Here is a 24427-nt window from a genome sequence, read left to right as displayed (position 1 = left end):
GTACTGCGGTTTCCTCCCACAGTCCAAAGACCTATGCCTTTGGCTATCCTATCAAGCATGTGGAGAACATGCAAACCCCATGAACACAAACCCGGACCCCTCATTCCATACGTCTCTGGAGATAGGTTCAGATAATCAGGTGGATTTCTATGGATGGATTTCTAACACATCAGAAAGGTGTCTTGCAGTGTGAGCAGGTCTGAATTTCCACAATTCCTGCATGAGCTCACTTGCCTGTGCACATACCTCCAATTCTCACTGCAAATCAAACACCATACTCCCTACTTTTAAGGTCTTTTTTCTCTATATTTCTTCTGAAACTAAAATAGCTAAGAGTAACTCAGCTTTTCTCTCTCTTGACACAAAGAATTGCTTTTACGGCTTCAGATATCGTCTTTGAATAAAACCTTATTGAAATTGTTCATGAACAAAACCATTTGGGGGTTCAGTTCAAGCACTCACATCATTCCTGATTGCTCGAACGTACAGTGTGAGCTGAGAGGTCGCAGGTTCAGGACTTGCGGGAAAGCCGATTAAAAGTAAAGTGCAAGTCAACACGTCGTACGCGATCAATACAAACTGCACAGTGTCTGCCTGCCCTTAGTGTTTTCGATTCGAGAAATCGCTAACCCTATATAAGCCAGGTACTACATTGTCGAGCATGTAGCATACAATGGTGAGTCAAAAATTATCCGCACTTCTGTTACATTAAAACACCTGTTGGCCGTACTGTCTTCACAGCGCTTTCCATTCAAGGCTACCTTCTCCCCAGTCACAGCCAAAAGTCAAAGTATTGTTTGTTTTTGTTGAAATTAATTAAACAAAATTCTACAGCCAGAAGGCAGATAATTTTTGACTTACCCTCGTATAGGATGTATGATATCATTCCAGCTGCAACTTAAGCCCCTGTCTACAAGTATGAAAATAAAAGCTGGAACGAAAGCTTTACACAAAAATGGCTTTTTGGGTCACGGAAAAAGAAATGACTTTCATGCGATTGGAAAAAAATGCATGTGATGGCTGACATCACACAAGCATCACCCTGCGAGATGCTGTTATGGTTTTTATATCATACAGTTGTTTGACAGATTTTACAGTTAACATTTTGTACACAGGTCTAACATTAAGCACTGATAGTTCACTCATATGAATCACTGTTTGTGTTATTTTCATTATAGAACTGTCGATCATGCTGGCGTTTTTCCATATTTTCCTATCTCTAACACTCAATACGCAGATCTTCGTGTTATTTTTAGGAGGTTTGACCTGAATGTTTATATCATCATCACTTTCTGGGCTGGCATTAAAGAGATCCACTATACGATGACATCATTATTACTGTAGGTTTATAACCTGGCATACCGGGCTTCTACCGCTCCCAGATAAAATGTGAGGGTTGTGTCAGGGAGGGGAATCCAGTGTAAAACCAGTGCCACTTTGTACATGCGGATCGAATGGTTCATTTCTTACTGGGAGAACCCGAGCGAACAACAAAAAAGATTCATTATATGGCATCAAATTTCCTTGAACTGATGCCGCAACCCCACTGATGAACTGGGACACTTACTGCGCTCCCAACATCTTGTCTGGACTGCTCTTAAAAGATTCTGACCCAACGACATTGCCCCTGGGAGAGCGCCTCAGAATGCCTATCATGTCTTTGCCCTCGCCCTTTTATGTTTTCAGTGGCGAAAGCCTGTGGACAAAATGACTTCGATCCCAGGTTGTATTAAGTGCTTACAATCAAGGTGTCTATGAAACTCACTCGCCGCAAATCCCAAGTGAAGCACTTACCAAGTGCAGGTCATGTGTGTATTGATGTGGAATGCAAGTCGGCAGAGCTGCTAGTAAAGCTATGCTGTGAATATTGCATGCATATTCATTCACTCTTAATGGAAGGATGACGGACAGTCAGAGAGACAGTATGCCATAATTGTGCAGAGATCTGGGTTAAAATTGGTATTGTTCGTTGCTCATTTCGTGGGTGTGCATGTAAGAGAGAGAGAGAGAGAGAGAGAGAGATTTAAGTAGGGGTCATTGGACTTTTGACCTGAACATTAGTGTGATAGAGATTGTTCATTTCAGCATTATAAGGTCAAAACTAGGAGGCTTTTAAAAATCGGCTCCCCTGCTGATACGGCTGAGTTTGAAGCAGCAGGAGGGGGTTAGACATGCATGCTTGGGGATGTTTTAGAATTTTTTAAATAATTTATTTGCTGTATAGACATTTTATGTAGTTAATTCTAAGACGTTTGCACTGTGCTTTACAGTATATATATATATATATATATATATATATATATATATATATATATATATATATATATATAAAATTTATATAAATGCTTGCCAGGTTCTGTTGGATTAGCTAGCTAAATATAGCCATGAAAAAACCTTCTGGCAATCCATACCCGTGCACAAATGATTTTCTGTTTACTTAATAAGCAATGAAAATGTTAGCTATAATATTCCAGCATACTTGCACTAAAAGTGTTTTAAAATGCATATAAAATAAATCTTTTATACACTTCAAACTTGGATTTCTTGTGATTGAAGGTGTTAAACAGATTAACATTTACAGAAGCGCAGTACGGTGACGAGGGTAACATTTGAATGGCGCAAACGTTTTAAAGAAAGCCATATGTCCATGACTGACGATCTCAACCGAGGTGGCTCGGAGTTCACTGCAGTCGTTCCCAAAAATGTTCAGCGAAAAGAATGCCTGATCTTTGAAAATTGATAAATAATTGATCTCCAGCTTGCAGAAGTGACACATCTGTCTGTGGGAACTCTACACACAATCATGCACGTTACAGAACCTCGGATGGAAGTTATTGCTACATCCCCTGTACAGTCCTGACCTTGCTCCAAGGCATTTCCACTTGTTTGGCCCATTATAAAGGAGTTCCTGGGGGGCCGGCGTTTTAGATGTGAAGCAGGCAGTCCGATCATGGCCCCGAGGTACTGAGAAAACTTTCTACCTTGATGGTATCCAAGCACTGGTGAAAGACTGGGATAAGTGCATTAGTGTAGCCGGAGATTATATAGAGAAATAAAGGGAGTTTTTACTCTCAAAACTGTGTTCTGTTATTCTGCACAATAAGAAGTCCTGGTTTGACTTAAATGCACCTTGTATTTTCGAATATTCTGATGTACATACTACATACTTTTGTTCGTATGCATTCAGTTAGGGATCAATGCAGGTCGGGTTGTGTGACTATAGAAATTCAGAAGAATACACACATTAACTCAGTCATCCTTTAAGAATGTCTGGCCTACAAGTTCTTCATACAAACACAGGGATGAATGTCCAATGAGAGCGCCTTTTGACTACTGGAACACGTTTTATTCAATAGAGTCACCTGAAAAACCTTGAGGCTGATCTGGAAGGTTATCAAGCCGACTTGGAACAGAACATATAATAGAGCTAGTAGTGATGTGCATCACAGCATGACGTTTCGGATTGATTTTCACATTTCTTTTTTTTTTTTGTACTATGGAAAGTGTGCCTACATTCTTTTCAGATGTGTAGAGCTAAAACTGTAAAGCTGAAAAGAATTAATAAAGTGGGAAAAGAAAGAAAAAAGGTTGGGTGCAGATCTGAATAATACATGACATTCGCTTACTGAGGAACCCAAAAGTGCACTTTAAGTCCAAAGTAGCATGATCAAAGGAGACTCATGACAAGGAAGGGAAAGGTTCGAAAGAAATTGGGAAGGTTCTGAATGGATTACGGGTAGGTAGACTGATCGTGGAGATACAGTAATACTCGATTTTATACGCCAATGCTTGAAAAATCCCACAAATACATTTTTCATAATGAATAGATAATTTGAATGAAATAGATTTTTTTTTCCCATTAAGAAAAGGTTCACACGGCAACCTCGATCGTTCCTTTATCCATCCTTTATAACTGCTCAGTCCGGGTAACTAGTAAATATGTGTTAGTCGATACTCCTGGCAAAGACAAACAGCATCGGCCTTTCTAGTCAAGGCTAATTTAAACAAAACACAGAAACAGATAATGGGAGAATAATCTAAAAGAATGCAAAAAATTATTCAAACCAGGGTGATGTAATATGGCTGTTAAATCCCTAGAGTTTACTGTCCTAAATCTTTCAAACAGCTATATTTCTCATAGGTTTTGAAGAATTAAAAAATTACTAAAAGCATTTAATTTACCATGAATTAACTGTTTAACTTTCTTCCCCCCGCTTAATCATTTGCTCCACTCTCCAGTCTAAAGTAGTAGGTGGTGGTATTGAACCAGCCGCTGATAAATCCAAAAAAAGAAGAGGTGATAGAGGTAGATACTCTAGCAAAACTTAAGGTTAATGGATTTCTGATCGGAAGGTTGGGGGTTCGAGCCTCGGCACTGCCAAGTTGTCACTGTTAAGCCCTTGGGAAAGGCTCTTCTGTTCTAGCGGCCTGTAAGGGATCCATTAACTGAATTGTCCAACAACAGAATGAATAAATCGGTTCTGTTTAGGTAATCCAGACCATCTGAAAGAACTCGATTAAGCTGTGCTCTGTCTGTAAAATATGCAAAAATGCGTAAAATGTGTGCATTAAATTTTTATGCTTATACAGTACGTAATACAATCTTATTGATGCAGTCTTGCTTGTATGGTCACAGATCATGCAATCTGCAGTATATACAGTAAGTTTGATAAGAATCTGATGTATATAAAAATCAGCCATAGGACTATTTTGCTTGCGGCACAGTGGCTTACTGGTTAGCACTGTTGAGTTGCACCGTCACTTTCTAGGTTTGATTCCCGCCCCGCCTGTGCGCATGGAGTTTCCATGTGCTTGGTGGGTTTCCTCCCAAATGACTTGGCGCCCAGTCTGGTAGCTAGTGTACTTCGCGTCATGCCCCAAGTCTCCTGGGATGGGCTCCAGGCCCCCCTTGACTCTGTATACAGGATAAAGCGGTATAGACGATGAGTGAGTGAGTAAGTGAGTGAGGACTGTATTTAGTCAGGTGACCCCATCTCAAATTCTAAACTGAGATCAATTCTAATTAAAGAAGTTTAACACTAATACTCAAATCTGACTGATTTTCCATTGGGGAAACAATGTATTTGCTAAACTTCAGGACTAAAAGTACTGAGTTCACAAAAGAACCCAGTTAGAAAATCACAACGCGCATTTGGCATAAAATTCGCTCACTTACTCTTGTTCCATCTGCATTCCAAAGCCTAACATCGAGCAACACAAAGTAAAAAAAAATTTAAAGCATTTTTCAAGAAGTGCCATGAGACAAACTTTACTTTTCCCACCCGCCCTGGACCCCCTCCGAGCTTTTTTTTTTTTTTCCTTTTCCTCCTTTTCAGAATTCTGAAGCAAGCCTGGATGCTACTTTATACTCTTTCAGTCGCTGCACTCCTCTGTGCAGTTTTTGTTGCAATAGCTTTCAGCATGGATAAGAATTTTTTTTTCCCCTCTGGCAGAAATGCTGTGTACTATAGTAGGTGGATTTTTTTTTTATAATGTGTGACCTGCTGTGCTTTTCATATTAGGAACACACTGACATCAGACCTGCGTAATATAGAGTGATGAATGAACATACAGCAGTGTTAGTGTTATTACACAGCAGTACCATGATGTATTAAGGCAGAATGTGATCTGATTGTAATAAAGAGAACTGAAAGTGTTCTAGAATTAACTCTGTGACATGGCTGATCAGGTTCACCTATTTTTTGGGTTCCCTTGTGCTACTAGGGTGGCTCTGGCCCACTTCACCTGCTGGTGGTATAAATCTTATGGCTGATTGGTATGCATACCAGGTGGTCTCAAAAGGTTTCGTGACTAGTTTTGTTACCCGCCAACAGATGGCAACACAAGGCTGCACACACAGTCACAGGAAGCACCGACCTTCATGAGTCAGTGTGCCAAAAGACATCGTCCTGTCTACATCGGGAGCACATGCATTCCCATGTCTGCTAGAACAGCAAGTTAGAACAAAGAGAGAACATGAAGTTCGACGCTTGACATGATTTACCAAGGTTACACAGATCCTGCAACGATTAGTTCGAGGTGTTTTGAATAGAAGAACATCACTGGAAAATGATGAAAGATCAGGGGGGCCTTTAAAGAGCTCAACTCCAGAAAATTATGAAACCGTTCGCAACTTGTGCATGATGATCATCAGAGAACGTCCTCACCAACCCTACTGGGGGCAGTGGCAGCTCAGAGGGCTAAGGCACCGAGTTACTGATCGGAGGGTTGGTGGTTCGAGCCCCAGCTCCACCAGGTTGCCATTGTTGGGCCCTTGAGCAGGGCCTTCAACCCCTTGTGCTCAAGGACTCTGACCACAGTTATGCTGGAATATGCGAAAAAAGAATTTCACTGTGAAGTACATGTGACAAAAAAAGGCTTAACTTAACTTACTAAGTAATAAAGTACTGTATTTAAACATTTTTTTAACAACTAATGTGACATCCTTACAAAAAAATACAGCTCTATTTTGATTTAATAAAGAACTAAAGGTAGATATTCTAATATAACCTAGTCCAATGTCATGGACAAAGATCTAATACAATCTATTGTTATGTATCCAGACTTCTGTAGACCTCGCGCTCCTCTATCGCCATCACAATCGGATAGAACCCGCAGTGTCTCTTTGAGAGAGTCTCTTCTTCTTCTGTTTTAATCACAAAGATGTGTTCCGCTTAGAGAGGTTTCACAGACAAACCCAGCATAAACGTGCAGCTTTTGTTTACTGCCACGTCGTCATCAGATAGCTTCCGATGATGGATTCATGAAAATTATCTCGCCGCTTCATAATGAACCAGCCTAACCCTCTGGCTGCCAATTTGTGTGACTAGGCATCCGTCATGGATGAGGTAGTCTCATTTTCCAAATTAATTACAGAGACACACATTAAATAACAGTTCAGTTGCCTTAAACAAAGAAAAAGAGAAAGCGTCACCAGCCCTGCACGTAATAACTAAGGATATGTGATGCGAGCTGTTTTTTGCTAGGTGTTTATTCTCACACCCTCGCTGCATTAGACAAACAAGCGATTTAATCAATTAGATTAACAGCCCAGATTTGATGGAGTGCATGGAGTATGATGATATCCAGAGAGTATGACGGTATTTTATATTCTAGCAAGAGGAACGAGTTACAGTGCACACACGCTAAGCGCTTATCAAACTGTGCAATTATGTGGTCATGTGATTGGTCAACTTATTTACATGCAAAAGTAAAAAAAAAAAAAAAACATGTAGACTGCTATGCATACATCTTAAAAAATTAAATAAAATTAATTTCTCTGTATATCCCTCTGCTGCACTAATGCACTTAACCCAGCGTTTTACTAGTGCTTTGATAAACATCAATATAGGAAGTTCTCTCAGTACGCTGAAGACATGATCCAAATGCCTGCTTCACGTCTGAAACGCAGGAACTCCTTTAAATAGCCTAAACATGTGGAAATGGCTTGGATGTGGCCATAACGTCCAACGTTGGTGTCAAGTTATCTTATGATTTTCAAGGATCCGGTGTTAGTTTCGCTAAAGTGTTCATGGGAACGACTCCAGTGGGCTCGCCACCATCTAAGCCAGGTCATTCATAGACGTACAGTATGGTCTTCTTTAAAACGTTTGCATGTTTTCCTGCAGTACTGTGCATCACTGCATCCCGCATCGCTGTACTGTGCTTAAAGCAGGGGCGGACTGGCCATCGGGAGCACCGGGACATTTCCCGGTGGCCTGACGGTCGTTCTGGCCTGCCGGTTGCCGCTGTGCAGACGATCAGCCTGGCATGTGATAGGCTGGTGTATAACTACGAATTAATTGACGGATCTCTCAATCTACGAATCAGGCAATGGAAAGGGAGGGGAAGATTAGAAGATCAGGAGGGAAAATTACATTCCCACATCACATGACCCAACGTCAGCGACGCACTGCCTAATATCTGGCTATATCCAGAGACAGAGTATATCTGACTAAATCGTTCAAAAAAATGGAGCGTAAACGCAAAGGAGGAGCAGAGAGTCAGCGTAAAAAAAAAAAGCCCTGGCCGCAGACGCAGCAAGCTGCTGCAAAATCCCAGCCATGTTCACCCGTAAGGGAACAGGTTGGTCAAGATTACATCTACATTATATTTATAATAATTTGGCAGACGAACACTTTCATCCAAATCACTTAGATCATCACAATCGATAAAACTAAACCAACAAACGAGCAACAATATATGTAAGTGCTGCTGTGCTGTGTCAAGTCTCGTTTCGTCTGAAAAGGTGACGAAGGAAGCAGCAGTAGCACTAGTGCTGTAAATGCTCCTGCTGTTGAGCTAGAGGTGGTGGACAGTTCAGCGTTTGAGTCCGAGCAGGGACCTTCAGGTAAAGTTAAAGATAAGCAAAACTAAACATGCAGGCAGCAGGCTATACTTTTTAAACAACATGTGCTTTTTTATGATTTATAAGATCAGTAGAAGGACTGTGATTTTGGGGACATACAACTGATGGCTGCACAATTATAAGTACAGATTATTGAACATGCTTATTTCATATTGCAGAGCAACTACATGTGCAGAGTGAGAGAGAGAAGGATTCAGGGAAAGATTAAGGAGACAGTGAAAGCCTTGATATCTCTTTTGATTATTTTGCCTGTCCACAGTCTAAGGATTAAGATTTTTTTTTTTAAGTATCACCCAATTCAAATGCCTACTGGTGTACTAGTAGTGCTAATTACTTACTGTTTACTCTTACTGGTCTGTTCCACATAATGCCATAATTGAGTTAACATTGTTATCTGTTACTTACGCTGTCATAGGTTTTGTTAAGTTTGTGTTTGTGTTTCTGATGCATTTGATATACTAGAGTTGAGCACTGAAAATACATCAAATGTAAATATTTCAACATGTGAATGTGTCTCTTATCTCTTTTAAAAAGCCAATTTTCTATTTGTCATTGGTTTGGTAGTATAAATGGTGTATTCCTAGTGAGTTGTTAACGGCTATTTTTTTATTCATTTATATTGCATCTGGTAGTCTACCTGTTACAATAATAGGGTTAGCCTACAAGTTTATCAGTCCAGTAGATTACATGAATAGGGTGGTGGTGACTGCAGCAGCAGAGGTGGCCTGGGAGTGGAGTCAAATTCCCGGCCTGAATTATTGTCCCAGTCCGCCACTGGCTTAAAGTCTCCTGTAAATATCAATTCATTTCAGTCCCATTTTGACTTAAACGTGCATAGTATTTAGAAAAACTCAAGAATAAAGCAGAGGAAATTCAACCAGAGATCCAAATTCCAAAACATAATGAGAGTTATGTAACAAGGATTTTATAAAAAAAAAAAAAAAAAGCTTATCTATGTTACTTTGGTTACTTAACGATATCCACAGTACATTTCTCTTTAGGGATGCATTTCTGCAAGAAAACATAAAGTGTGATTGCTCAAGAGCAACAGGGGAGGCTGTAGAGCTGGCAGAGCGAGTAACAGTGCAATTGTCGAATGGTTGATCGTTCATTTCAATGGGATAAAACTAAATAAAAACGAGGGATGGAAAATGACAATAACAAAAGGATGACAGGGAGCTTTACAGCTATTTTAGACCAGCACTACACGGGATCTGGGCAAACATTCTGGAGTTGGAACGGTGTCAATACGTCAAAAGTGCTGGAAGCAGAAGCCATGCCAAAAATGTGTTGAGTAAAGATATTTCAGGGAGATTAAGAAAAACAATAGTGTGATTGCTGGGAATACGGGCTGTGCTGGAAAAGCTAGAATGTCTATTTGGTTAAATCTTTTTTTTTTTTTTTTTTTTTTTTTTGCATAAATGAGAAAGTCCTTTAAAAATTAAAAAAAAAAAAAAAACAACAGTTCATCATTGTTTGTAATTGATGTCAAATAAATGTCCAATGCTAAGTACTGAACAGGACACGAGGCGTACACAATGGTATTTTAGCTTTTCCTTAACAGTAAACTATCAAAAGCTCTTATTTTCAGAGCTGAAGTGTCATTTGGGTTTTTGAAGTACTCGTGAAGAGTGACGTTCTCAATGGTGCACTCTGAATGCACCGCGTTTGGCTCTTTTGTTGCAGAATTCCTCTCCCTCCATGCAGTAATAAGAGCTTCAATTTAATTCAGGGATAATCCAATGCACACTTCGCTGCTATTGCCATTTTTTCTGCACCCACGTACATTCAAAGCCTTAAATGCCATAATAATAATAATAATAATAATAATAAATTTTAAAAAAAATAAATAAATAAAATAATAATAATAATAATAATAATAAACTGCCTGGCAAACAAAAACAAAAAAAAAACACTATCCCTAATTGGACACCCCCTTGCTTTGATTATGGCTGTGGCATTGTTTCGATTAGCTTATGCAAAATAAATTTTGTTTTTTGATTATTTCATTAAATTCTTTTAATGATCTCACATTGATGGTGGAAGAGTTTGGACCCAAATGTAAAGCCTTCTCCTGCACATCCTGTAAATTCTCAATAGACGTAGTTAGAGTCTGAACCTAGGCCTGACCAACAAAAGCAACCCGAGGGCACAACGCTGTCCAAACAGGCTCACACAGCGGGCATCGGGCATGATCACTTCCATCCACCTCTTGTCTTACCCTGATGTGCCCGTCCCTCTGGATTGGGGTAAATCTTGACTCATCATACCACATAACCTGCGTCTAGACCTGACCAACTGAAGCAACCCCAGATCATAACACTGTCTCCAGAGGCTTGTACAGTGGACACTATGCATGATGGGTTCACATCCCTCTGGAACAGGTTCAATCTGGACTCATCAGACCACATGACCTTTTTTTCCTTACTCAAAGTCCAATATTTATGATCATAGCCAACTTCAAGCCTTTTTTGATAAGTCTCACCAAGATGTAATATTTTTTTTATTGTTTGTGTAAATGAGTAATTTTTACTCCTTTTTTTATAAGTATATACTGTAGGTGTTGACATTTCTTCCAGTGGATACTTCTGAACCCAGTGCCAGTATTTTCAAATCTCTTTAGTTTTTTTCTTTGCTTGATGCAGGACAAAAAAAAAATGCTTTAAAATCCTGACTAGGCATTTTTGCATAACAAGGCAGAAAATCACTCAATACAAGAACGAAATGCAACACATAGGCATAAAATACCGCACAACATACTGAATGAACCGATTTCCCCCTCAATTCTGTGGACAGATTATAATTTTGATTCGTTTACTGTTTGATGAAAGCCATAAACAAACAAGGTTATTGCATAATTAATGTGTAACGCTGCTCACAATAGAAACACCGGTGCACCAAAAAACTGCATGGTGCAGGAAGTCTAGAGGAGAGATGAGAGTTCAGTACAAGAATAAAAATTATGTCAGTGGCTTAAAAAGAAAAATCTATAAAATCTTATTCAATACCGATCCACCAGTGCTTGAAAATATTTTGAGAACTAGAGATGCACTTATCCAATATTGTGCGTATTGGAAAAAAGGAAATAGGACACATTATATTTCCAAAGCACGTTTTCACAAAAAAAAAAAATAATATAAAAAAAATACTGAAATTCAAAGAGCCCGGAAAGGTTAAAAGGACATTTCCATCCATTATTTCAAAATTGCTCTTTCCGAGGCGTTCTGAACCGATCCCGCCGTCCTCCCAAGACTGTGTGTGATTCAACACAAATTGCCACTTTGTCCGCACCCTTTGGCCAAGCATCCAGTGAAACTCGAGCGAGTCACAGTCACTACATCAGCTGAGATATAACTCCACTTTTCTCATTTCGGCTTAAATGTGAGCCTGCCTGGTGACATTTCCATAAGGCGGGATAGGGGTTCGCAGCATGCGCATAGGCAGCGGGAGCTGATGAGATACGAGACTTCCTACTCGCTTTGATGTCCTGTTTACCAGAAGCTAATAGGATAGTTATCCTTCTTGCTGTGAGGAATCCAGAGGGCAACCTAGGCTTGAAAGCGATACAGCAAGATTAGGCATTTTAAACTAGCAATTTCAGGAATTAATGATTTTAGGCATCCTTCAGTCAATATGCCATATTGTGTTTCTTAATCATGGAGCCTGGCGCTGTCTTTCCAGACGTTTTTATGCGCAGAAATAACAAAAGGCCAATAATTAGATTTAGTACAGCTTTCCGAAGCACGGTTCATTAAGATAAATAACATGCATGATCCAATCTAGGAAAATAACAATAAAAAATAAACACAAGAGAGGAATATTACATGCTCTATGGTATGCTTCAAACATGTGATAAATACTATGGCTTTACAGTAATCACTACGACATTCTGCTTTTTGAAGTTTTTGCCTGTTTGAAGTTTTCCCGCTGTTCTTTTATTGACTTATTCTCTGTTTCAGTCAGAAGGAATATCATTCAAATACGTTACATTTTGTTTTTTAACTGCTTAATGAGTGCACTAACTAACTTCCTATAATAAAAAATACTTTAAAAAAAAAAAAAAAAAAGGTCACAAGAAGATTCTGTCAGATTTATGAAAATTTACAAATTGTGATTTCACTGTGTGAAAAAAATTTATCATGCTCCCAGAACCACTCTTTCACAATCTGGCCGTGCCATCAGGGAGAAAAACTCGATGTTTTAGATGTGATAACCTGCTCGAGTCATCAGCTGACTTCATTTTGTACAGTGAACACTATGCATGATCGCTTCATGCCCCATCCTTTCCTTCTTACCCATCGCTCTGGTATCAATATGGTCTCATCAGAATCAGAATTTCAAAAATTCAAGTGTCCATTGCCCAACAAAAGAATGTTTTGAGAGCAAAAGATCGGTCCTTAAAAAAATAGTATTGTTTTTTGCCCCGTCCTAAATGAAATTCCACCAGATTGCAGGCTGTCTTGATTTCGCTCCTGAAGTCTACAGTTGCATGTTATAATCCCTCAGGCACCCAAGTGGTCATCTATCAACCTTCACTTGAGCTAATAAAGCACTGCAACAGCCCTCAGGTTTCTGAGAAATAGTGGCGAGAACCTAGGGCCTGTTAAAATCTACGTCGTAAAGCCACTTTAATCCGCTGGTTTCCAACACTTTGCTTTTTTTCTTCCTTTCTTTTTTCTCGTCATGCAAACAAACCCTTATAGCTAATGGCACGTCCGTCATTCCGTCAGTCCTAAGCAAAATACAGCCAAGAGCGAAATCAACTTACTGCCTTGCATCCTCCGTCCCTCCCCTTTAAAGTGTCCTTAATATTTCAGTGCACTCTCTTTATTAAGATTTTATATTGATAGCTTGCTATTTGACTGCAAAGTCCCCTTCTCATTGGCTTCTGGGAACCGTGAGATACCGTTACGACGTATAAGAAAGCCTTGTGGCACTGTAATTTATCTTTATCACCCAGTTTCAAGGCTCAAGGCTACGCCTTTTCATTTTCCAGACCTCGCTCAGGAGCACTTGAAAAATCTGCAATTTGCTCATGAGCGCTACTAACACTTTAGGGGGCACCTCTCCATTCACCGCCTGCTCATGGCCCTCCTTATTTCGGCTTCAAACAAACCAAAAAGCGTGTCACTCCTTTAGGTTGGAACGAGAGTACAATAAGAAGATGGGGAAAGAAACTGCTCAGCAGGGGAGAGACTGGGCAATTTCGAGGTGAGTGTTGTTTGAGTGTTGTTACGCCGTCTAAAGAGCTCATGCCATTTTGATGAATAAAAACAAAGGACTGTCAGACAGAGTAAAAAAAAAAAAAGTGCACAAAAAATATATTGGTGATAGATGATGTGGCCAAAAACATAAATGGCCAAGGGGTTCCCAGAGGAGAAAAAGCCATTCTGGTAGACAATGGGAATAAAAATACGAACATTGAAAATGAAAATATCATCGTAAGGGCTGAAATTGTGCCCTTATAACACTCGGCACCAGGCTGGAACTTTGTCATCTGTAGTTGCATCATATCATGGTGTCAGGTTCGAAGAATTCCGGTTATGTATGTACAGATATTCATTAGTGTAACAGACTGTTTGGCTTCTGTAGCAAGGCAATTCCCCTTCACACGATCAATACCGTAGCCGTCTTTCTATATAAATTGGTCACTGGTGCCATCATACATTAACCAGGCAATTGGGTGTCGCCTTTGCGTCTCTTCATTTGTGGCTCTGTTTACAGTAACATACTCAATTACTTGGAAATCACAGAATGGGTTCCTGAGAATCCCGACAGACGCTTTAGCTTGTAAAGAACATGAAAAGATCACCAAAAGGTCCGGTAAGAGGCTGGCCTCCTCGACTGTCGTCTGCTTTCATGTCCTAGTGATTAATGTGAATCTCGAAAAACGAAGTTCGCCTGCCTCCATTTTTAACGCTACTGGAACACTCCTGGCCTCGTACCCTTCAGTGGCTGTCCTTCTCATTAATTCCCAGCTCCTCGCGAGACACGATTCACCCAGAGATAAGCACAGCTGGTGTCTCCTGAATCTGAAAAACATGCTCAAACATTCATAGCTGGAGATTAAATGAGCAGCTCATCAGCTCTTTGAGCGATACTAGCACATGCCATGAAATATATATATATATATATATATATTTCATATATATATTTATATATATATATATATATATATTTATATATATATATATTTCATATATATATATATATATCACCATTGTCATATTACCTTTTTATTTGTTTGGGGCGTTCAAGCCAAACCTGGACTTAAACGGAGTAAAAACCTCTTTTATTTCTCTATATAAACCCCCTGCTACACTAATGCGCTTATTTTATCTTATCTTATGCGTTTCACTAGTGCTTAGATACCATCAAGGTAGAAATCTATATCTTGATCGGAATGCTTTATATCTAAATCGCTGGACTCCCAGGAACTCCTTCAAAATGGACCAAACGTGGAAAGATGGCCTTTTTTAAAATGTTTGCACCTTCAAATGTTTTACTGTAGCTACTGTAAGAGTCTCATCATTGTCCTGTGCTTGAAGTCTTCTGTAAAGTGTCTCCCTTGTATTCAAGTGTGTTTTTGTTTGTTTGTTTTTTGTGTGTCGAGCGAAATAAAGATTAAAATGACTTAAATTACAGTCTGGAACAACATTAAAAAATTGAAGGATAGAACTGACACATCAACTTTGTGGATAAAAAAAAATAATAATTATAATAATAATAATAATAATAATAATAATAGGGAAAGATTAAATTACTTAAATGCTTGGTGAAGTGTCCATAAGAAAACCACTTGTTATTGAGATTTGGAGCGATGGAAGTCATGTGATCTGATCCTGTACCAGAGCGCTAGGCGAGTCAGGGTAAGAAGGAAAGTGCATGAAGCGAAGCACACATCATGCATACGCAGTGCTCACTGTATAAGCCTCTGGAGGCAGTGTTATGATCTGGGATTGCTTCAGTCACTCAGGTCTAGACTCAGGAAATTAGTTTAGAAAAAAAAAAAGTATTACAGAGAGAGAGAGAGAGAGAGTTGGTTGTATTTCTTGTGTAAAATATAACCTGTAATGTCAGGGGGGTAATACAGTACTCATTGCTGCTACCTTGTTATTTTCCTTTTTTGCATTTTGTACTCTTATAATGACATTACTCTTACTGTCTTAAGTAAAAATTGTCGGGTTTGCACCGCGTTTCACTTTTATTTCGAAAAGCGAAATGCACTTAAAATGGAAATTGTTCTGTAATGACCTAGGAGAAGAAGTGTGAAAGTTATTGCCATTATTACATCAAGATACATATTCTCATTAAATGAAGCCATTCTTACTGTTTACCGCAGGTAATGACCAAATGTTTACTTGTCTCTACCATTATAAATCATCTGATTTACAAAGCTGTATTTGGAAGCTGGTGGAAATGTATTTATTTATATGCAATCATTATCCTGTAGTAATTAGTTTCCACATGCTTACTGTACATAAGACAAATCCAAGCAACATTTAAACCATCAGGCTCCGTTTCATTACAAAAGAGCTGAAAATAGAAGAAGTGATAAAAGGCTTCTAAGTTTGAGGTTTGAAGCAGAAATGAGTAGAAATGAGAAACTAATTTATTTACATTTTAACAGCAAACACATTCATTACCGCTTATACTGAAGCCTGGAGCCGATCCCAGGACACTTTGGGCACAAGGTGGAGTACACACACACACACTATTGGGAATTTGGGAAGACTAATCTGCACAGTTTTTGGACTGTGGGAGGAAACCGGAGTACCTGGAGAAAACCCTTTTCATTTTATATAATGTTTTGACTTGATTACATTCTTTATACATAATGTCCTTTTTTCATTCAAACTTTCGAGTGCATTTAAGCTAAATGCTGCTATGTAGGTGTGTTTAAAAAATAAGGATTTTAATTAATAACAACAACAGCCCGAGTCAATGCGTTTGTTTGACCTCTCCACACATATAGATTTAAATGAAACTGAACAGTCAACTCAAGCCCTCCTTTACAAACACTTTAAATTAAAATAAAAATGCCCTCTGGGACCTTCGGGTTTTTCATGCCTTTTTACAAACGTTTGCAATATTGCGCTAAGCCTCCCTGCCCATTGTCACATCAATGAGAAATCATTCGTCTTCAGCCTCATTGACTCCTACAGTGAAATGAGCTCAGCGACTGCAGCGGTGACTCAGCCCGCGCAGCCGGCGGTCGCATTAATTATATTTCACTTTTGTCAGCACATTAAATGCAGGCACTCGTGGCAGCTGGCATGTCGTAAAGTGGTGGCCGACCGTAACGCTGGGACTTTTTGACCTCCAAACAAAATGGCTGACTTTTTTTTTTGGTCCTCATGCTTAAAGTCAGCAATCAGCAGAATAGCACAACAGAATCGACAAACACCAACAGGCTACAGGGGTCAGTATTTTTTTTTTCTTCATTAACCTAAGGTCAGACTGGCCTCTCTCAATTAGTGCTGTAAAGTGGCTGGATAAAATGTATTAGCATTCTAGTTTTCCATTCAGAAAAGGAGTATTCCTATATATTTGCAGTTTTCTAATCACAATTACAGTGGAAATACAACTTAAAACACACATCGTCTAGTCTGAAAATTCTGCATTCTGAACTTACTCAATCTATTTAAATCAGACTTATTATTTTTTATTATTTATATAAACTAAGGGGTTTATATAAAGCTCAGTGGTTAAGGTGTTGGACTATGAATCAGAAGGTCTCAGGTTTAAACCCCAGCACCACCACAACTTTTGTGCCCTTGACCTTTACTACTCAGATGTATATTGAGATGGAAAGTAATGTCGCTTCAGATAAGGGCGTCTGCCAAATGCTAATTCGGTTTGGATGTGTGCTTGTAATCCAAAGCAAATTTCCTATAAGAAATAATGGAAACTCCGATGATTTGTTCCACAGCCCAAAACCATCCATATAAAAATATTGAATACAAAACATTAATTTGCACTCTGCCTTTGAAAAGAATCGTGGCTATTGCGAGGTGAAGGAGGGGGGGTACTGTGTAGGATGACTTAACCTTGTGCAGTACAGTTACTAAAGAACAGTCACTACACTTGGACAAAAACAAAAAAACAATAATAAATGCTTTATGCATTTATTTATTAATTTATTCTGTTATAGTGAACAGTAGACGTGCGCATGGATGTTGACTATATGAGTGACTATATTACTGAGACTCAGCATGGAAGATGATTACCCACAATCCTGTAGCGTGAGAGAGAGGAGGACCATTGGCTCAGTTGTGATCACGTGACGCTCGGCAGACAAAGCATATATGTTATTACTCGTATTTCAAGACCTCGCTTGTTCATCAAGTTAAAATTGTAAAATTTGGCTTGTCTTGCAAAACACTCGCAATCCAAGGTTTTACTGTATGCTGATTTTGTGTTGTTGTTTTTTTTTTTTATATAGATTTTGCTACAATTCTAAACAAACAGCAAATAATTTGCTCCTACCACACAAGATGCTGCCTGCCAATGTATGGATAGTTTAGAATATATGCATGTTATATAGAAAAATATGCGTGTTATATAGAAAACATTATGGGGATTACAGAGAAAAGTCAACATTTTACCACCTTAAAAACATCTATATGAACCTATTAAGTCCAACTAGGAACCGTGGAGGCCAGTAGTTGACTATTGTATTTAGTACGATCCAGTTAACATTTAAACACTACAGGCGTTTTATGAACGCCAGTTAGGTTGAACAGCAGTTAGTTTCTTTGTCCTTTGGCAGTTAGTTTCTAGTTCCTTTGGAAACGAGAGAACCCGGAGAAAACCCCCAAGCATGGGGGGGACATGCAAATTTCATGCTCACAGATCCTGGAGATGGAAGGCGACAGTGCTAACCACTAAGCCTCCGTGCCGCCAACCACCTTAAATGCAAAAAGATAAATTAAATAACTAAATCGATTTTGTAGTCAGTGTGGCAGTACATGAATCGACACACAAGATAATCAGATGTTCTCAACTGAATCAACCCCCCCATCTCTATTAGATAGTAAGTACACCAAATTACACAGTGAGGTTTAAGGCTCGGTTATCCTGAAACAAAGTGTTCGTGCCAATGTATCTCCCTGGGACACAGTAAAGAAAAACCACCTTAAGGAGTTTTGTAAGAACTTCAGCGTTAAGACAAATACTTCACTTGCCCTTGTAGTCTTCGCAGTTTTTCACTGCTGTGGGAGAAATGAGATTTTAAACTCCCCAGGGTTTTCTCCTGTTTCTGGTTTACAGCCTAACCTCCACTCACTGTCTGCTTTTTAACACTATACAGTACGTTTAAAAGGTCAGATTCTCCTGATTGTCTCACTAGGCCGGGATGGGCGAGCATGTGTGTGTATCAAAAGATGAGCACCGGATGCATTTTGACACCGTGGGTGTGAAATGAGCACCGTCCCAATCGCAAGGAGACATCGGTATGACGGTCGAGTGAAATATCACATCACCATTCTCAATGTCTTTCTATGATTCGCAATATGTCATGATATATTACATGTACTATATAAAACAAACGGCCAGCAATATAGTACTATTGCATTAAAATGTATTATTATTATTATTAAATCAACATAATAAAAATAAATAAACAATGTAAAAGTGAAAAAAAAAACAAGGTCTAATTTTTAAAATGGTATTACATTTAACATATATATACACACACACACACTATTTCCTAATTAATTATATGTTTTTTTTTAAAATAACACAAAATTATTTATTAAACGAATGGCATTCAAGTCAAACAGGGACTTGTGATCTTGAATAAAGGCATAACACCAATTTACAAATTACTACAAACACAGTACTGTATTATGATGAGACACTTAGCCCCAGTTTGTAAACAAGGCTGCAGATAACGATCCTGGCCGAGGTGGTTCGCAGCACACTGCAGTCGTTACTGCTGCGGATAACCTGCGGAGGAGGAAGAAACGCATCTGTTTGTGGGAAACGTAGTCGCAATCATTCACTAACACCACTTGCATGTTACAAGAACTCGGCTGGAAGTTACTGCGACACCCCTGTATCACCAAATCACTTCTTCTTATTAGTCATGTCTCAGAAAATAATAGTGAAAATCGATATATATGCCAGATCGTTTCTGTTTGAAAACAGAGATAAAAAGAATTTTATAGAAACGGTTCCGTTGAAAAAAACCTGTTTGAGCTTGCGATGAGTAAAGAGACAACAGTTAAGCTGGTACAGTAATTACAAGCCGTGAATTTGTCCTTAGGTGATAATCAAATGCAATGTAGGTGATGCAGATAATTAAAGCAGAAACTTATTACTCTTTGTAAATGTATAAAATGTCAGAAGGGGTGTTGCTCTGTAAAAAGATCAGATTATAGTGTATAAAACCAGACTAATATCATAACTAGGTGATAATGTATTAATTGGCTGATACACTCTGCAGTACAGGAAATAGCGTGGAGTGATCGTAATGTGAGAAATAGACTGGACTGATTTAGATGTCACACTCTGTTCCTCATCTGTCACGTACCAGTAATTCACGAGATGTATTGCGGGAACGAAAAATAAAATCCCAGTATATATATCTGTGCTCGTAGTGTAGTGAGTAAGGGAAGGCAGGCACTGTACCTTTTTGGTATCATTTTCATGAAAGGCTTCAAATTTAACGCTGTTTGAGTGAGTGATGGGGGAAAGAAGTAAACGTGAGGGAGAAGGATATCGAGATAGATAGAACGTGCCAGAGGAAAAGAGTCTAGAGAGAGATTTGCTGGTGATGGGGTAAGTGGCTGAGCAACTCATGCAAGAGGGTAAAGGGGTATCTTTTATTTGTTAATTAGCAAGCAGCCTGACAGTCTGCTGAAGAGATCTGCTGACCCTTTGTGTTTCCTCTTCGTTAGGTTCTGACAAATTCAGGAAGCCATATTTTTTACTTTAATACCCCCTCTCATCAACTCTTTGTTAGCTTCTTGTAAAATGCCTTTCTTCACTTTTGCGTCAGGCTGTGATTTGAATTCCAACAACTGAGCTGAAGTAAGTGGAGTGCCTGGAGGGAAGAGGGCAGGAGTATAATGATCACGCTAATGATAGATTAGAGCAAGATTAGTGCTTATTTCCTGGCATTTGGGTATAAGTGGTAAAAATGATAGAGAGCCGGAGTGCAGCTGTAACACTTGGGAAGTAAAGGAGGTTAGCGTAAATACGTGAAGCTAAGTGAAGCTAAAAAAGCAGCAACTGCAGAGAGATTAAAGGCTGCATATCGAGTCGATGACTTGAGTCCAAAAGTTGCATCAATATTTATGCATAAGGATATCGCGTGTAGTGGCAAGTACCTGCTTAAGTTGATTTGCTGCATGTAAAATTAGTTCATATCTCCAGGGTTGACTGCTTTTTCTTTGGTAGTAAAAAGACGTCTGGCTTAAATGATTTTTCTGAACCTCAACAAATACAGCTGACTTGCCAGCCGGAGAGCAAAAACTCAAGCATTTTTTTGTTGTTGTTGCTAAGGTCGCATCTGTTGTTTAAAACGAACGAGTGGTCGCACAAACTCATGATGTAAATATGAACTGTCATGATATGAAATCCGATCTGACCAAAGAAAATCGGAATTGAACAACATACTTTCTAATGTGAACATCATTTAGATCTAAACAAAGAAAAGAGTTCAGCTGGACTTATAAAATCCATATTTCTTTTTTCCATCCAATGCTCACAACTCATAAAAAAATAACGGTTTCAGTCTCCTAAAACGCCGGATCCGTGTGGACGAAACGCCAATACAATAAAAAATTTAAACGTAAACAGCGAAACGCGTCTTCGTGTGGACAGGCCCTCGTTACTAACTAAAAGCACCATCACACAAACACTATTGGGGGTGTGGTGTTAAACCAAACACCTAAGAAACAGATAGGACTTTATTTGTTGCTAAAAGAATTGCCAGTGACTCGGCAGTACAGACATCTACAGTATAGGAAGTTCATTCCACCGCCTAGGAGCCAGGACAGAATGGTGGGACCAGCCGAGTAGTGCAGGAGAAACAAGGGGAAAGTAGTGCGGTGCAGGTGTAATAAGACTTTTTTACTTTGTAGGCAAGCAGCAGTGTTCTGAATTTTATACGGGCAGCTACAGAAATCCAGTGGAGGGAGTGGTGTGGTGTGGGAGAATATAGGAAGGTTGAAAACAAGTCGTGCAACTGTATTGCAAAGGACGAATGGTGCACAGAGGCAGACTTGCCAGAAGTGAGTTGCAGTATTTTTTAGTCCTGAAATAACAAGGGACTGAACAAGGACCTGTCTGGAGTGTGTGAATAGAAATGTCCGAATTCTTTTGATGTTGTAAAGAAGAAATTGACAAAAGCAGGTAAGGTTAGCAATGTCAGGTGAAAAGGACAGCTGATTGTCCAGAGTTACCCCAAGGTTCCGAGCAGTGACTGAAGGCGTGATATGATTGTTGTCCAGGGAGATTATAAGAGCCGAACAGGGGATGAACAACAGGTTTTACTGAGATTAAGTTTCAGTTGATGAGCTGCCATTCAGGATGAGATGTCTGCCATATGGAAACATGAGTGTCTGAGGGAGAAAAGGAGAGAATGAAGTGTCATCTGCATAACGATGGTGTAAAAAGCAATGTGAGGATATGACCTCACCAAGAGATCGGGTGTAAAGGGAGAACAGAAGAGGACCAAGTACTAAGCCTTGTGGGACATCAGTGGAGAGTCTGCATGAAGCAGATGTGATAAGCAGATGTGAATCCCCTCCATGTCACCTTGCACAGCATGGCCATGTTGTGCACAGATTACATAACACAAATTAGTAGTAAGTAAATGGGTATATTATGCTAATCCATTGCTAGTACAATCTCTAAAAAATAAAGTGTACAAAAAAAATCTCTAACAAAAAAAGTGTAAAAAAGTTATAAAAAAAATAAAATAAAAAATAACACTATAGTAATTAGCTTTAAGTAAGTAAACAGCAAATCTGCATATCAGACTCAGACGTTTAGGCTGTACAGTGTGTAAACAACAAACACCACAGTTATGCGCACTTTGCATTTTCCTAATCCACTATACCGTGCTGTCAGTCTTGCTTTTTATAGCTTCAGCTTTTGAACTGTAACAAACATAATTTAATAAGGCCTGAAAAAAATGCTGAAATGATTTATACATCCAAAGATAGGGTAGAGCATATTAGCAGGAAGTGACAGCGAAGCACTAAGTGCTCACTCCAAAGTTTCACTGACAGTTTTGCTTGTGTGGGAAGCACCTTTTCAAACTCTCGGGTCGTTTTTCACCGCCTGGTTGGATCCGAGAGCTTTGAAAGCTCAGAGTGTTAAGAAAGTCTGGAAACTGCCTTGTCTCTAATTAAGGCTCTTTACAATTCAGCTCACTGTCTGTTTGCCTCTTATTAATGTCGACTGGCATCCCCCTCCACCTGAGGTCCAGCTGAGACCAAAAGTTTACATACACCTCGGATAACGAATTTTGAACTTTGTAATACACTGCTCAACTCATTTGCGAAGGTCACCTTGTACAAGCTTCTTGGTATAATTTGCTGGAACTTTGGAGTTTCCTGCTTGTCCTACTCATGGTCCGATAATGATACTACCACTTCAATGCTTCACAGTTGAGATGGTTTTCCTTAAATGTCTTTCCATGCAAAATATAAAAGGTTGGTGATCATTTTCTAATACTAACCTGGATATCCATGACGGTCTTGGAGTGGGGGTATCTTATTTTTCTTGCAGGCATGACAGCATTTCATGCCATGGTAATCCAGGAGTCTCCTAATGGTGGATGTACACAATTGGTACACTATAGGTTTGTCATACCTTCAGTCAATTATAGACTCTACTTACGGAGGACTGAAATTGTGGAGGTCCACCACTTTTTCCTCCAGTGAGGTCTTGCATAAGATGCCTGGATTTCCTCACAATTTTCAAGGACAAAACCACTCTGTCTCTAATGGTATGCTTTTAAATACAGCCTCATGTGCTTTCCTAATTAACATCTAACTGTGGCAATCGGCTAATTAGTAGCTTCATTACATCAACTTCGGGAACTGTTATACGGTTTAAAAGATACATGGATCCTTCTGGCCCACTGGGATTCCGATATAGTGAATTAAGGCAGAAGTGAATTTCTCAAAATTAAAATTTGGCTGTTTGATGTGAACAAAGTAGAAAAGTTGTACAGAAAAGGCAAAATAAATGGTAACGTGAAATGCACACAGTTAAAAACTTGGATTGCAACTTGGATTAAGTACACTATATGGACAAAAGTATTTGTCCAAACCTTGAATGTCTGTATCGAAATACATTCAGTATACTTTCATTTACAGTGGATCTCCCTTTTTGCAGTTTTTACAGCTTTCACTCATCTTGAAAGGCTGTCCCCAAGATTTTGGAGTGTTTCTGTGGGAATTCGTGCCCATTCATTCTGTAGAGCATTTATGAGGTCAGACACTGATGTTGGACGAGAAGGCCTGGCTCACAGTCTTCGTTACAGTTTATCCCAAAGGTGCTCAGTGGGGTTGAGGTCACAGGCCAATCAAATTCTTCCACACCAAGCTCATGAAACCATGTTCTTTGCTGTGTGCACTGGGGCACAGTTGTTGGAAAAGCAACCTTCACCAAACTGTTCCCACAAAGTTGGAAGCAAAGCATTGTCCAAGACGTCTTGGTATGCCCAGGATCGTCCTTTTCCTGGGTATAATAATTCAAATACTTTTGTTCATATAGTGTACATTTAGCCTGGCGATACGCCTACTTTGGTTCTCAACTGAAGGTCAAAATTATTTCACTGATGCAGTCTTAAACATACGCAGATGAGAGCAAATATCAAATTACATATCATTACCATTTATATTGCTTTTTTTTCTTGAGCTCAAGTAGCTGACATTTCTTATCTGTCATTAAAACACTCGACAGCAGTACAGCGATGCTAATGCTCCGGCACAGACTTACAGGTGTATTAGAAGAGAAACCAGGCACTCTCATTTTAAGTATGTATGAAGGGCAAAGGTGAATTCATACTTGAAGGGAGGTAACTTGCTGAACATA

General features: G+C 39.2%; 1 protein-coding gene and 1 long non-coding RNA gene across 3 annotated transcripts in view; one reads left to right on the top strand and one right to left on the bottom strand.

Moving 5' to 3' along the window:
- cntnap5a (contactin associated protein family member 5a) overlaps positions 1 to 24427 on the top strand; it is a 125988-nt gene that overhangs the window by 3431 nt on the left and 98130 nt on the right. The gene's annotated exons all lie outside the window — the stretch shown is intronic.
- On the bottom strand, positions 19163 to 23295 carry LOC128524673 (uncharacterized). Its single transcript, XR_008360561.1, has 3 exons — positions 23225 to 23295; positions 23064 to 23152; positions 19163 to 19318 (listed from the first exon to the last, which is right to left on the bottom strand). It is a non-coding gene; the product is annotated as an uncharacterized LOC128524673 (long non-coding RNA).

The sequence above is a fragment of the Clarias gariepinus genome, chromosome 5 (genome assembly GCF_024256425.1).
Source record: "Clarias gariepinus isolate MV-2021 ecotype Netherlands chromosome 5, CGAR_prim_01v2, whole genome shotgun sequence".
Classification (NCBI taxonomy): Eukaryota; Metazoa; Chordata; class Actinopteri; order Siluriformes; family Clariidae; genus Clarias; species Clarias gariepinus.
This window is presented reverse-complemented; position numbering and strand designations above follow the sequence as displayed.